The sequence below is a fragment of the Dermacentor silvarum genome, chromosome 5 (assembly GCF_013339745.2).
Source record: "Dermacentor silvarum isolate Dsil-2018 chromosome 5, BIME_Dsil_1.4, whole genome shotgun sequence".
Taxonomy (NCBI): domain Eukaryota; kingdom Metazoa; phylum Arthropoda; class Arachnida; order Ixodida; family Ixodidae; genus Dermacentor; species Dermacentor silvarum.
Window position 1 is genome coordinate 137,495,079 of NC_051158.1, and position 12,097 is coordinate 137,507,175.

Here is a 12,097-nt window from a genome sequence, read left to right on the forward strand (position 1 = left end):
CCTTGATTCACCACAAGAAAAGTAGAAAGTTACCTATCAAGAAAGGGGTCAGGCAAGCAGACACAATCTCTCCAGTGCTATTCACTGTATGCTTAGAAGAAGTAATCAACCTCTTAGACTGGGAAGGCTTAGGAGTGAGGATCGACGGCGAATATCTCAGCAGCCTTCGGTTTGCAGATGATATTGTCCTATTCAGCAACAATGGAGACGAATTACAGCAAATGATTAAGGAGAATTGGGTTGAAGATGAATATGCAGAAGACAAAGATAATGTTCAATATCCTGGCAAGGGAACAAGAATTCAGGATCGCCAGTCAGCCTCTAAAGTCTGTAAAGGAGTACGTTTATCTAGGTCAATTACTCACAGGGGACCCTGATCACGAGAAAGAAATTTACAGAAGGATAAAATTGGGTTGGAGTGCACACGGCAGGCATTGCCAAATCCTGACTGGGAGCTTACCACTGTCGCCGAAAAGAAAAGTATACAATCATTGCATTCTACCAGTGCTAACATATGGGGCAGAAACTTGGAGGTTAACAAAGAAACTCGAGAACAAGTTAAGGACCGCACAAAGAGCGATGGAACGAAAAATCTTAGGACTAACGTTAAGAAACAGGAAGAGAGCGGTGTGGATCACAGAACAAACGGGGATAGCCGATATTCTATAGTTGACATTAAGCGCAGGAAATGGAGCTGGGCAGGCCATGTAATGCGTAGGATGGATAACCGGTGGACCATTAGGGTTACAGAACGGATACCAAGAGAAGGGAAGCGCAGTCAAGGTGGGCAGAAAACCAGATGGGTTGATGAAGTTAGGAAATTTGCAGGCCCAAGTTGGAATACGCTAGCGCAAGACAGGGGTAATTGGAGATCGCAGGGAGTAGCCTTCGTCCTGCAGTGGACATAAAATATAGGCTGATGATGATTATGATGACGTGCCAAAACCAGTTTTGATTATGAGGCACGCCGTTGTGGGGGACTCCGGAAATTAGGACCACCTGGGGCTCTTTTACGTGCACCTAACTACACGGGTGTTTTCGCATTTCGCCCCCATCTAAATGCGGGCGCCGTGGCCGGGATTCGTTCGCACAACCTCGTGCTCTCAAGGCTGCCTGCCAACCGGTCATCCGCTTTTTGTGTCTTTCTGGCTTGGAAGCATCTTCTCGCCACAGGGAGTGTATTTTTCGTGTTATACAAAGCTAATTTACACACGGAGCTAGAAAAACCTATTTTCTCCTTAATAGCCCCATCAAGGAAGTAGACTTGTATGTATTGCGTATAGCATAGCCCTAGTATGCCTGGAAATGCCGAGCACTGCTCCGGATACGAAATTGGTTCGTTCTCTGAGCATGATCATTTAATCAAGCTGATGGTTTTTATAATGTTTTTTTCACCGAAACACTCATAACAGCTCCACAGAAGACGAACAAATTATTGGGTTTTACTGGTCATTACCACGTGCTGATTATAAGATACGCCGTAGTAGAAGACTCGGAATTATTTTGACCTCCTTGGGTTCTTTAACGTGCAATTAATCCACGGTATACGAGTGTTTTCGCATTGCGCCTACATCGATATGCGGCTGCCGAGGCCCGTATCGATTTCTGCAATATCGAGCTTAGCCGCGCCAGCCACAGGAGAAAAAAAAGTAATTTATTGCCCTGCACTGTCAGCAGTAAAGGCAACTATGTCAAAGAAACTTTCTACGAACGTATTTGTATGCAGGGGAGAGAATCTGTGATGGTGTACCAGTAAAATCATCCTGTTGGTAGTGGCATCGTAACTTTCGGGTAAATAAGTTTTCTTTGACGCCCTCTGTGGTTGTAGGACAAAGGTAATAGACGGAGGTGAGGCTTGCACTGGCGATTTGTTGGCCTTGGATTACCATCAGATTGGTGTGCAGACAGCTTTCTGATAAAGGCCTCTGGGTTATTAGAAGTGTAGCGAAGAAGAGAGACGCTTATGGGTTCAGCGCTACTGGCTCTAAACGCTAGTGGGTTGAGCGCTCTCGCTCGGCAACGGCTCTCGTGCTTGGAAGCTGTGGCTGCCTTGCCCGTCGACGTTGCGCTGCTCCGAGCTCTGCCAAATAAACACCTTTAGAATTGGTGGAGGTGCTGTGTAACGACTTCCGCGTAGCTGAGTGGCGCAGCCGTCGGGATCTAATGGGGCCTGGCCATTACTTCGGCGTATACTTGTGAAGCGCAGCCGCAAGAACGTGCTGGTGGTGCTCAGGCAAAACCTCGTTCAGTTCTTGCGCTATGACGCGACGAAGCGGAGGCACAAAACTTGACGTAGGCGCGTGTACCGGCTGCGGCTGTGCGAAATCCATCAACGAGAGTTGCCGGGTAACTTGCTCGCGGACGAACGCCTTCATTTCTGCCACCAACGCTGCCTGGTTGGATATGGCAGCCTAACCACTGTAGTCGCGTGCAGTTGATTAGAGCTACACCATATGCGCCAAGTCCTATGGTGGGTTCTCCGTGCCCATATTACGACGACGAACCTCGAGCTGCGTCACCACCATTCCGCCGGTCGGCCAGCATCCGCCGCTCACCTTCTCCACGCCGACGCTCCCCATCCCCCATGCAACCTCGTCCCAAAGCTCGCGATGAGTAAAACTAATCGTCGCAGTCCACGAGGCAAGGGCTGCGACGCCATCAAACCGCGAAAGTCCTCAACGTAGCCCGACCAGTAGGATAGACGTGTTAGTTGACGGTGTACGAATATATGCCCTCGTAGACACCGGGGCCACTCTATCAGTTATGGCCGCCAAGTTTTGTCGCTTCCTTCGAAAGGTCACGACACCCCTTGCTGGATTCTGCCTCCGCACAGCAGGCGCACAGCGTATTCATCCGATAGCGGCGTGCAGCGCTCGTGTTCTTGTCGAGGACGCTGTATACGCCGTCGAACTTATTGTGATTTTATCGTGCGCCCACGAAGTTTTCCTTGGGTGGTACTTTCTCGCCCGCCACAATGCCGTTATTCATTACCCACGGGCCGAACTAGAAATGTCGCCGATCGCAGATATGACGCCTGCCAATAATGCTTCTTTTGCGAACAAACTGCTCGTCAGGCACGACACCAACCTTCCTCCCAACTCGTCAGTGATTGTCTCAATGCATTGCAGCAACCTATCCGACGCCGTCGCGCTACTTTCCACATTTGGACGCTTTTATCCTCGAAAAGGTCTGCTGCTACCTTTTGCGACTGTGAACGTCAAACAGGGCTCGACAGCTATTTTTGTCTGTAACCCCTTCTCATACCCTGTGATGCTGCTTCAAGGCGAATGTCTTGGCCATGTTGAAGCGATCGACGCCATACAAATTACAGATGTTCCCGAAGACACGTCCTGCACCAGTTCTCTCTCGTCACGCTCGGTTCTCTCTCTTCCCTTTGCCCACAGGTGTGTTCGATTCAGCTATTGCCGATGGCCTCACCCCAACTCAGCGTTCTCAGCTTCTGCGAATCTTAGAAGAATTTCGTTCTTCTTTTGATGTCGGGCAACCTTCCCTGGGCTGGTCTTCTGCCGTCACGCACCATATTGACACTGGATCCCAACCGCCATTGCGGCAACGCCCATATCGCGTCTCTGCCACAGAACGTCGTGTGATTAATGAGCAAGTGGACGATATGCTTCGCCGCAAAGTGATCCGACCCTCGAACAGTCCATGGGCATCTCCTGTCGTCCTTGTTAAGAAAAAAAGACGGTTCTGTACGGTTCTGTGTAGACTATCGGCACCTGAACAAGATCATTCGCAAAGATGTATACCCGCTACCGCGAATCGATGACACTATCGATAGTCTACAAGGAGCAGAATTCTTTTCATCTGTAGATTTACGCTCCGGCTATTGGCAAGTACCCATGGCTGACGTCGATAGGCCGACGACAGCCTTTGTCACACCCGACGGCTTATACGAATATAACGTCATGCCTTTTGGACTTTGTAATGCGCCACCAACCTTTGAACGCATGATGGACACAGTTCTGCGCGGTTTGAAGTGGCACACGTGATTATGTTACCTAGACGACGTTGTTGTTTTCGCCCCTGACTTCGCCACGCACCTTCAACGCCTACGGCGTGTTTTGACGTGCCTAACAAACGCTGGCTTACAACTGAACCTAAATTAGTGCCGATTTGCAGCGCCGCAGCTCACGATACTAGGTTACGTCGTCTCGAAGGATGGAATCCTCCCCGATCCGGCCAAACTTCGTGCCGTCACCGAATTCCCTAAACCGACGTCTGTCAAAGAAATGTGCAGTTTCTTAGGCTTGTATTTCTACTTCAGGCGCTTCAATCGTAATTCCGCCGCCGTCATATCACCCCTGACGAAGCTCCTTGGAAGCAACGGACCCCTCCATTCGAGGTCGTTCGAGTGCGACGAGGCGTTCGCTGTCTCCTGCCATTTTGCGCCACTACGACCAAACGGCACCTATTGAGGTACACACAGACGCCAGCGGTGTTGGCCTCGGCGCTGTCCTAGCGCAACGAAAACAAGGGTTTCCTGAATACGTTGTGGCATATGCAAGCCGTATGCTTACTAAAGCCGAGACCAATTACACCGTCCCGGAAAAAAGATTGCCTGGCAAACATCTGGGCGCTTACTAAGTTCCGGCCCTATTTGTATGGTCGCTAATTTGATGTCAATGCGGACCACCTTGCAATATGCTGGCTGTCGTCATTAAAGGATTCTTCAGGTCGTCTCGCCCACTGGGCACTTTGCTTACAGGATTACGATATCCGCGTACTGTACCGCAACGGACACCAGCATGCTGACGCCGACGCTATGTCGCGTTCTACCTTGCCTGACGACAATGCCTGCTGCTCACTATCCCAGCTTGATGTTTCTTTCATCGACATTGGGACCGTCGCTTCCGAGCAGCGCAAGGACCCCTGGATTGCCTCCATCATAGACGTCCTTGCTGATCCGTCATCGCAGCCAACCACTCGTGCGTTGCGCCGTCAAGCTCGTCATTTCGCCATTCGCGACGACCTGCTTCACCGACGCAATTGCACCTCTGACGGACGCCAGTGGTTATTAGTAGTACCTCGAAGCCTGCGTTCGGAAATCTGCACATCGTTCCCCTCTGATCCACACTGTGCACACTCGGGACTTTTCAAAACCTACCAGCGCCTCCGACAACGCTACTACTGGCGAAGAATGTACAACTACGTTCGAAAGTTCGTTCGCTTGTGCACCGAGAGCTCTCACAAGCTGGTCTGCAGCCTCTACCCTGTCCTACCCAGCCGTTCGGGCGCGTTGGAATCGATTTGTATGGGCCACTTCCCTTGACATCTGCCGGTAACCGCCGGGCCATTGTGGCAGTAGATCACCTTACCCAATATGCCGAAACCGCCGATCTCCCAGCAGCTACAGCACGCGATGTTGCCTCATTCCTGCTTCGCCCATTCATCCTGCGGCATGGTCCACCTCAAGAACTGCTCAGCAATCGCGGACGCGTATTCCTATGGGAAGTAGTTAAACCCATTCTCAAGGAGTGCCACGTTGTTCATCGTACGAATACGGCGTACCATCCTCAAACGAATAACCTCAGAGAATGCTTCAACCGTACGCTCGGCGACATGCTTTCAATGTACGTCGCCTCCAACCACACGAACTGGGACGCCAATCTGCCCTTCGTACCTTACGCGTATAATACCGCTAGGCAGAGCCCCACTGGATTTTTCCCCTTTTTATTACTGTATGGTCGGCACCCTTCGCGCACCATCGACACAATTCTACCGTACCGGCCGGATGCATCGGAGTGCGTGCCTATTTCTGCCACGATCAGACATGCACGAGAGTGCCGCGACCTCGCACGGGCCTTTACTTCCGATGACCAAGAGCGCCAGAGGAGCACTCGCGGTGACGCCACTTCCACGGTCACCTTCGATCCGGGAGCGCTCGTGTGGTTCTCAGTCCCTTTCACTGCCCCTGGCCTCTCATCCAAACTGGTTCCAAAGTATGAAGGCCCTTATCGTGTTTTCGAACGCGTATCTCCTGTGAACTATGCAATAGAACCAGTTGAGCCATCTTCAGACATGCGCCGTCGTGGACGAGACATTGTTCATGTCGACCGTCTAAAGCCATACTACGGCCCGCTCATCGTGACGAGGTTTTAGTTCGCCGGACGGCTCCCTTATCGCTCCTGGGGGCGATTGTAGCGAAGAAGAGACTCGCTAGTGGGTTCAACGCTAGTGGCTCTAAACGCTAGCGGGTCGAGCGCTCTCGCTCGGCAACGATCTTATGCTTAAATGCTGTGGCTGCCCTGCCCGACGACGTTGCGCTGCTCCGATCTCTGCCACATAAACACCTTTAGAGAAGAAGTAGATTACGCGGTCGCATCCACTTACACATGAAAAAGACGAGCTCATAAAATCTATTGAGCTCTGACAGATAATTGAAGAAACGTGTTCAACAATTTTACTTCTATTATAAGATGTTCCCTTTCTAACTTACAACAAATAAATGTGTCTGAGGCAAGAAGAGAGCCCCGTACTCTAGAGATTAACGTTTTCTGCATGTCAACTGTCGGGTATGAAAGAAGGAAAGATAATGTTATTCAAACTATTACAAGCATCAAATCGCGGAGGCAAATATACACATGGTGGAACTTTAGAACGTATACAATAATTTAAGAGAAAAAAAAACCTTTCATTCTGCACCCGCAGTGAAGAAAACAAAGAGAAGTATGTCTGGTGGTATGGTGTGCCATACCACATGAAGGAAATGAAAAATATCTCTCAATACAGGACACGATAACTTGAAGCACCATGTTTCACAAACCTAATTTCTAATAAACAGCGCTTCTGAGCGCCTCTTGGCATTATTTGTTGCAACTTGTTAGACACTATGATGTCTTTTGTAGCGTTAGCTACACTGGCCAAGCCAAGCCCGTTTCGCGCGGCACATCAAGAGCCGTGCTGCGCATGTGCAAGGATCAGTGATTTCACACGGCTTGCGCACCGGAGCCACCGGAGCCGGCACCTCTCGCGCACTCCGCCGCCGCCGCGCGCGACTCACCGCCGTCGGTCTGCGCATTCCAGAGGAGTGACGTCGTAGCCGTGGTAGACGCACTGGCGCCGGCGCGCGCTCGCTGTGCAGTCGCCGTCTGACACTGCGCTGGAGCCGCTGCGCTTCTGACTGGCGTTTTCCAGTGTGGTATAGCCATGGAGAAGGAGAGCGCAAATGCTGCTCAACAGCGCAGAAGAACGGAGAAGCTTGACTCATAAGAATAATCTTATTTAAGAATAAGCTTAAGAATAAGCTAAGAATAATCAGCTGAACCTTTGCTAACGCTACGTATATCCTGGCATAGCCGAGCTAAGCCACTGCCTTTTTTTTTTACTTTAGCAGATTTCGATATGACAACGGAACGCTGACATCGCTGCCAGTCAACGCTGCCATAGGCAAGCGAAAAACGCCGACACCTTATACGAATAATAATTGTAAAGTTCACCACGGATACCGGCTGCACTCCCCCCCCCCCCCCCATTCGACAGAAATGTGATGACGGAGCGAGAAAGCCATAAACAGGAGGCGGAAGTCGGCGAGACGATGCCTACGCACGAAAACGAAAGAACACTGTGGAAACAGGTTCAATGCATCTTTCGGCAATGCATCATGCACTTTTAGTCTACACCTCGTTCTCACGCGTCCACCAGCGCGCCCCACGCGGCATCTTCTTTCCGATACCTCAATTTCCGGACGGCACGACTTCAGGGCCTCCAGTTCCCTTTGCAGCCATGGGCGCTGCACAGCAATACGTTGCGGGCCTTACTTTGCTTCCCGGTGGACAGAGACAATTCTGCCTGTACGTAGATGTCAACATGGCCCGTAGAACCGCCCTACAACGCGATACTGGGAGAACATTAACCCATTAACATTAATCCAGCAGGCCGGTCCTTATTCTTTACCCTTCTACTTCTTTCCTTCCGTCTTTCCCAACTCTCTTTCTCTAACACCGACGTTGATGTGTCCATCCCTCAGTGCGTGACGCAGTTATCGCAGTTTTCCTCTTCTTTTTCCACCACTTGCTTTTCTATTCATGAAGCACAAAGAAGCGCTCTTTCCCAGACCCGTATACGTTTCTATCTCCTACAAAACGTTATCACAGAGCATCTGCCGCACTCCGCCCACAAAGCAGGACACTGCGATAAGTATGACGTCCTATGACATTACCTGCCTCCTCCTCGCCGTCTTCTCAACCCCTCCGCCGGTCTCATATTTTCTCAAACACCAAGTTGGAATGCTAACTTCTGGGCCAGCAGTATCACTTTGGGATTTATTTATTTATTTAAAAAGTCCTTACAAGCCTCGTGAGAGGCATTGGGTAAGGGGGTCATCACAAAAAAAGGAAAACAGCATCCATAATTGGTACATGATATGCATAGACGATTAATTGGCATAATATTAATGAATATTTATGATTTCCTGCGTACGCTGGATGACTACATCAGTACTGCATAAAAATATATTGTACTGGTGACGTTCTAATCAGAGAAATACAAGAAAAAGAGCAAAGTGATCCGATAAACGAGAAAGCTAACAGAAGTCATATCATGGGGAAACATAAGAAGAAGGGGACACGCATTTTTGTCAAGATTGCGCAATGAAATGCGAGATAATGAACTTGCGAAGTTTTCGCATTTTTTTCAGACACGATGGAATCAGGAAGGGCATTCCATAATCGAATGGCACGGGGAAGCGCCAGCCAATTGAGTACGTCAGTGTTTCCGTATATGCGAGTGAAGCTGAGGTGATTATGTGGGCTGCGGGATGGTCAACGTGCATATTCAAGCCGCAAGGAAGATTTTATATCCGCATGAACGTACTTATGAAGCCAAGATAAGAGAGCGAAGTCACGACGGATACTGAGTGGTGGAAGTGAAATATCCAGTTTTATTTGCAACGTACTAGAATTGTATGTATAGTTATGAGTGATTAACCTATATAGCGGCCCTATTTTGGACAGATTCTAATAAGCTCGTTAGGTTCTTATGGCAGGGTGACCAGATTGGAGAGGCGAATTCGAGCTGCAGGTGAACAAACCTCTGGAAAACTAGCTTACGGATGTTGGAGGGTGATTTGCGCAGGGTTCGATGTAACTACCCCAGTGACTTTGAAGCATTAGCAGATATGGTAGTAATGTGATGGTTCCAGGAAAGGTTTAGCGCGAAATTAATTCCCAAGTACTTGTATGAAGTGGCTGGGGAAATCGGGTTGTTATTTATGCGATAAGAGAAAGTAGAGATGGAGTGTTTGCGTGTAAAAGAGATTCATTTAGATGAAGTTAGGGTCATTAACCAAGTGTTGCACCGATCAAAAATAAGCTGAACATTGTTTTGAAGACGGAAATGGATATAGATGGCTCGTTATAGGGCGGTAGACAATGCAATCATCTGCGAACAATCGCACGCGTGATGTTAAATTATTAGGAAGACCATAAATGTATATCAGGAATAGTAGTTGCCCATGAACGCTACCTTGAAGTACACCGGAAGTGACATAGCAAAGAGGTGAGGGAATATTATTAACTATTGTAAACTGTTGACGGTTAGAGAGGAAGTTCCGAAGCCAAGTTAGTGTCTGTCAATCTAATTGCAGTGCACTTAACGTTGAAATCAGGCGACAGTGCGACAGTCGAGAAATATGCTATCGATCTGTATGGTACGGTCCATGTCAAAATGCAGGTCAGTTGCAAATTCAAAAGCTGGGTCTCACATGATAAGCCTTTCCGGAGCCCGTGTTGATTAGTGAAGAAAAAGTCGTTCGATTCAAGATGGTTGTATATGGGAGAGGCAATAACGTGCTCGAGCATTTTACAACAAATACATGTTGGTGAGATTGGCCGGTAGTTATCTGGAGAGTATCTGTTACTATTTTTAAATATGGGAACTACTTTGGCAATCTTCCAATCTAACGGGAGCTCTGCTGAAGCTAGTGACAGTCTGAAGATGTGAAAGAGTATTGTGCTAGAAGCCTTGACGGTGTTCATTAGTATTTCGGAGTTAATCTCGTCGACGCCACAAGATAGCTTAAGAGAGTTAGAGAGAAAAAAAAGGTAAAGAAATGACAGGGAGGTTAACCAGACATTATCTCCGGTTGGCTACCCTGTACCGGGGGAGGGGTAAAGGGATTCGACAGGAGAGACAGAGAAAAAATAAGTACAAAAAGGGAAAAAAAGGAAAGAAAAAAAAATCACACACACACACACAAAACATAACTGTTTCTGTGGGCATTGACACGCGGTCTGCGAAGGCGTTCTAGTGTTGCATAGTGTCAACGTCCCATCCTACGTCACACAGTGTAGAGTCACAATTTGTCACTGAGTTCGGTGTCTTTTAAATAACGCAGCAGTGCCTTCAAGGTGGCTCACGCTGTTGTTCGTGTAGGCCACTTTCCAAGGATGTTGATTTGCGTTATTGGGCGTTTGTCCAGTTGATCTGTCGTGACTGAGAGAGCTGCTCTCTGCGGGTTAAAACGAGGGCACTCACATAGAAGGTGTGCGATTGTTTCGTTGCACCGGAAGAGCGTTCCAATCACAGTCGGTCAGCTAGGCCGGTGGCTCGCAAGAAGCGCAGAAGCGCCTGCACGGCCTTCTTCTGTGACGTTAGGTCTAGTCTGGGGTGGAGAATTTTTTTCTTCCGACAGAGGCCGGTCGTCCAATTGGTTGAACGCGTTGGTAAGAGAATGTCTTTGCGCACTGTACTGCGGGCAGTCGCATAAAATATGTACAATTGATTCTTCATTGGCGCAGTGGTCACAGTGTAGAGATACGATGCCGTCGATAGAAATATTGATGGGCGTCATGAACTGATAATTCAGGTCGGGAACCTCAGGTATAGTGAAATCATCTTCTGTACAAAATATGGAGAAGTATGTGTTGAAGGATGAAGCACACTCATTGTAAGGAAGGGGCATGTGGTCGCTATCGTGCAATGAAATGTGATTGGTATCGCGGCTCGGAGAGATGATTTGCCAAAATACTTTGGGGTTGGATTGAAGCAGGGCTGGAAGATCGTGTGAAAAATCTATCTATCTATTACCTTTAGGAGCGATTAAAGCGGAGTGGTAGTTTTTCAAAGATTGATTGTATTTTTCCCGAGTCGATGGTGTTTGCAATTGTTTAGGGATCCTGTAAAAGCGTTTATTTTTGTTTCTAAGTCGCCTGAGGAAATCGCTAAACTAAGGATTCGATTTATCGTTCGATATATTGATCACTGGAATGTACTGGTTTACTAATGAGCATAATTTATCTCGGAAGAGTGCCCTACTTTCTCGACCGTTCGACTGTGCAAGGAAGTAAGAATGGCCTTGTTGAAAAAGAATTCTAGGTCAGCATTAATGGTAGCCTAGTCACCCTAGCTATAGTTACGAATTGCTTTGCGGTATGTTAATAGTTAACTGGAGCAGATTATGGTCACTAAAACCATCCAGGTAACTTATTTGCTGAACTGTTTCCGGATTGCTTGTAAGTACTAAGATATTAGATCCGCGAGTGGGTTGGGTGACAACCTGGCAGAAGTTGAAGTCTAGGCTTAAATAATGAAATCTAATGACATTCGGCAATAAGAGGTAAGCATTTCCCAGTCGATGTGCGGAAAATTAAATTGCCCCCATAGATAAACCATATCTGCTGGGCAGGCTCTAAGTGCATTAGTAATACTGTTGTGAAGACCGGTTATAAAGGTTTGGTTTAAATAGGGAGGACGGTAACAGGCACCAATTAGCACTTTCGTGGAACGGGTTAGACAGACGGTCCAAAAAATCTCGAGATTTGGGTCAGAGTCGATGCGGTAAGATGTAAAGATTTTTTAAATTCCGAGTAAGACACCACCGCCTCGCCTGCAGTCACGCGGTACATATTGTAAGTACTCGCGAGGGAAAACAGTTCGTTATTAAAAATATCTGGGTGCAGCCAGGTTTCGGTAAGAACGATGACATCAGATTAGCGTTTCCGAGAAATGAAGAAACCTTATCATGCTTTGATATTAGGCTTCGGATGCTAGTAAATGATAACAATATTATTGATCTAATGGCAGAAGGTCGTGATTCACAACGGACGCATGCGCCTTTTTAGCTATCTATTGCACT

At 48.1% G+C, this 12,097-nt stretch overlaps 1 long non-coding RNA gene across 1 annotated transcript in view; it reads left to right on the top strand.

Annotated features, from left to right (window-relative positions):
* The first annotated feature begins 245 nt into the window (after positions 1–245).
* The window catches only part of LOC125946030 (uncharacterized), a 61,429-nt gene continuing 49,577 nt past the window's right edge, over positions 246–12,097 (top strand). The window contains exon 1 of the long non-coding RNA XR_007467331.1: positions 246–352. This is a non-coding gene — a long non-coding RNA (uncharacterized LOC125946030). The remainder of the gene's footprint in view (positions 353–12,097) is intronic.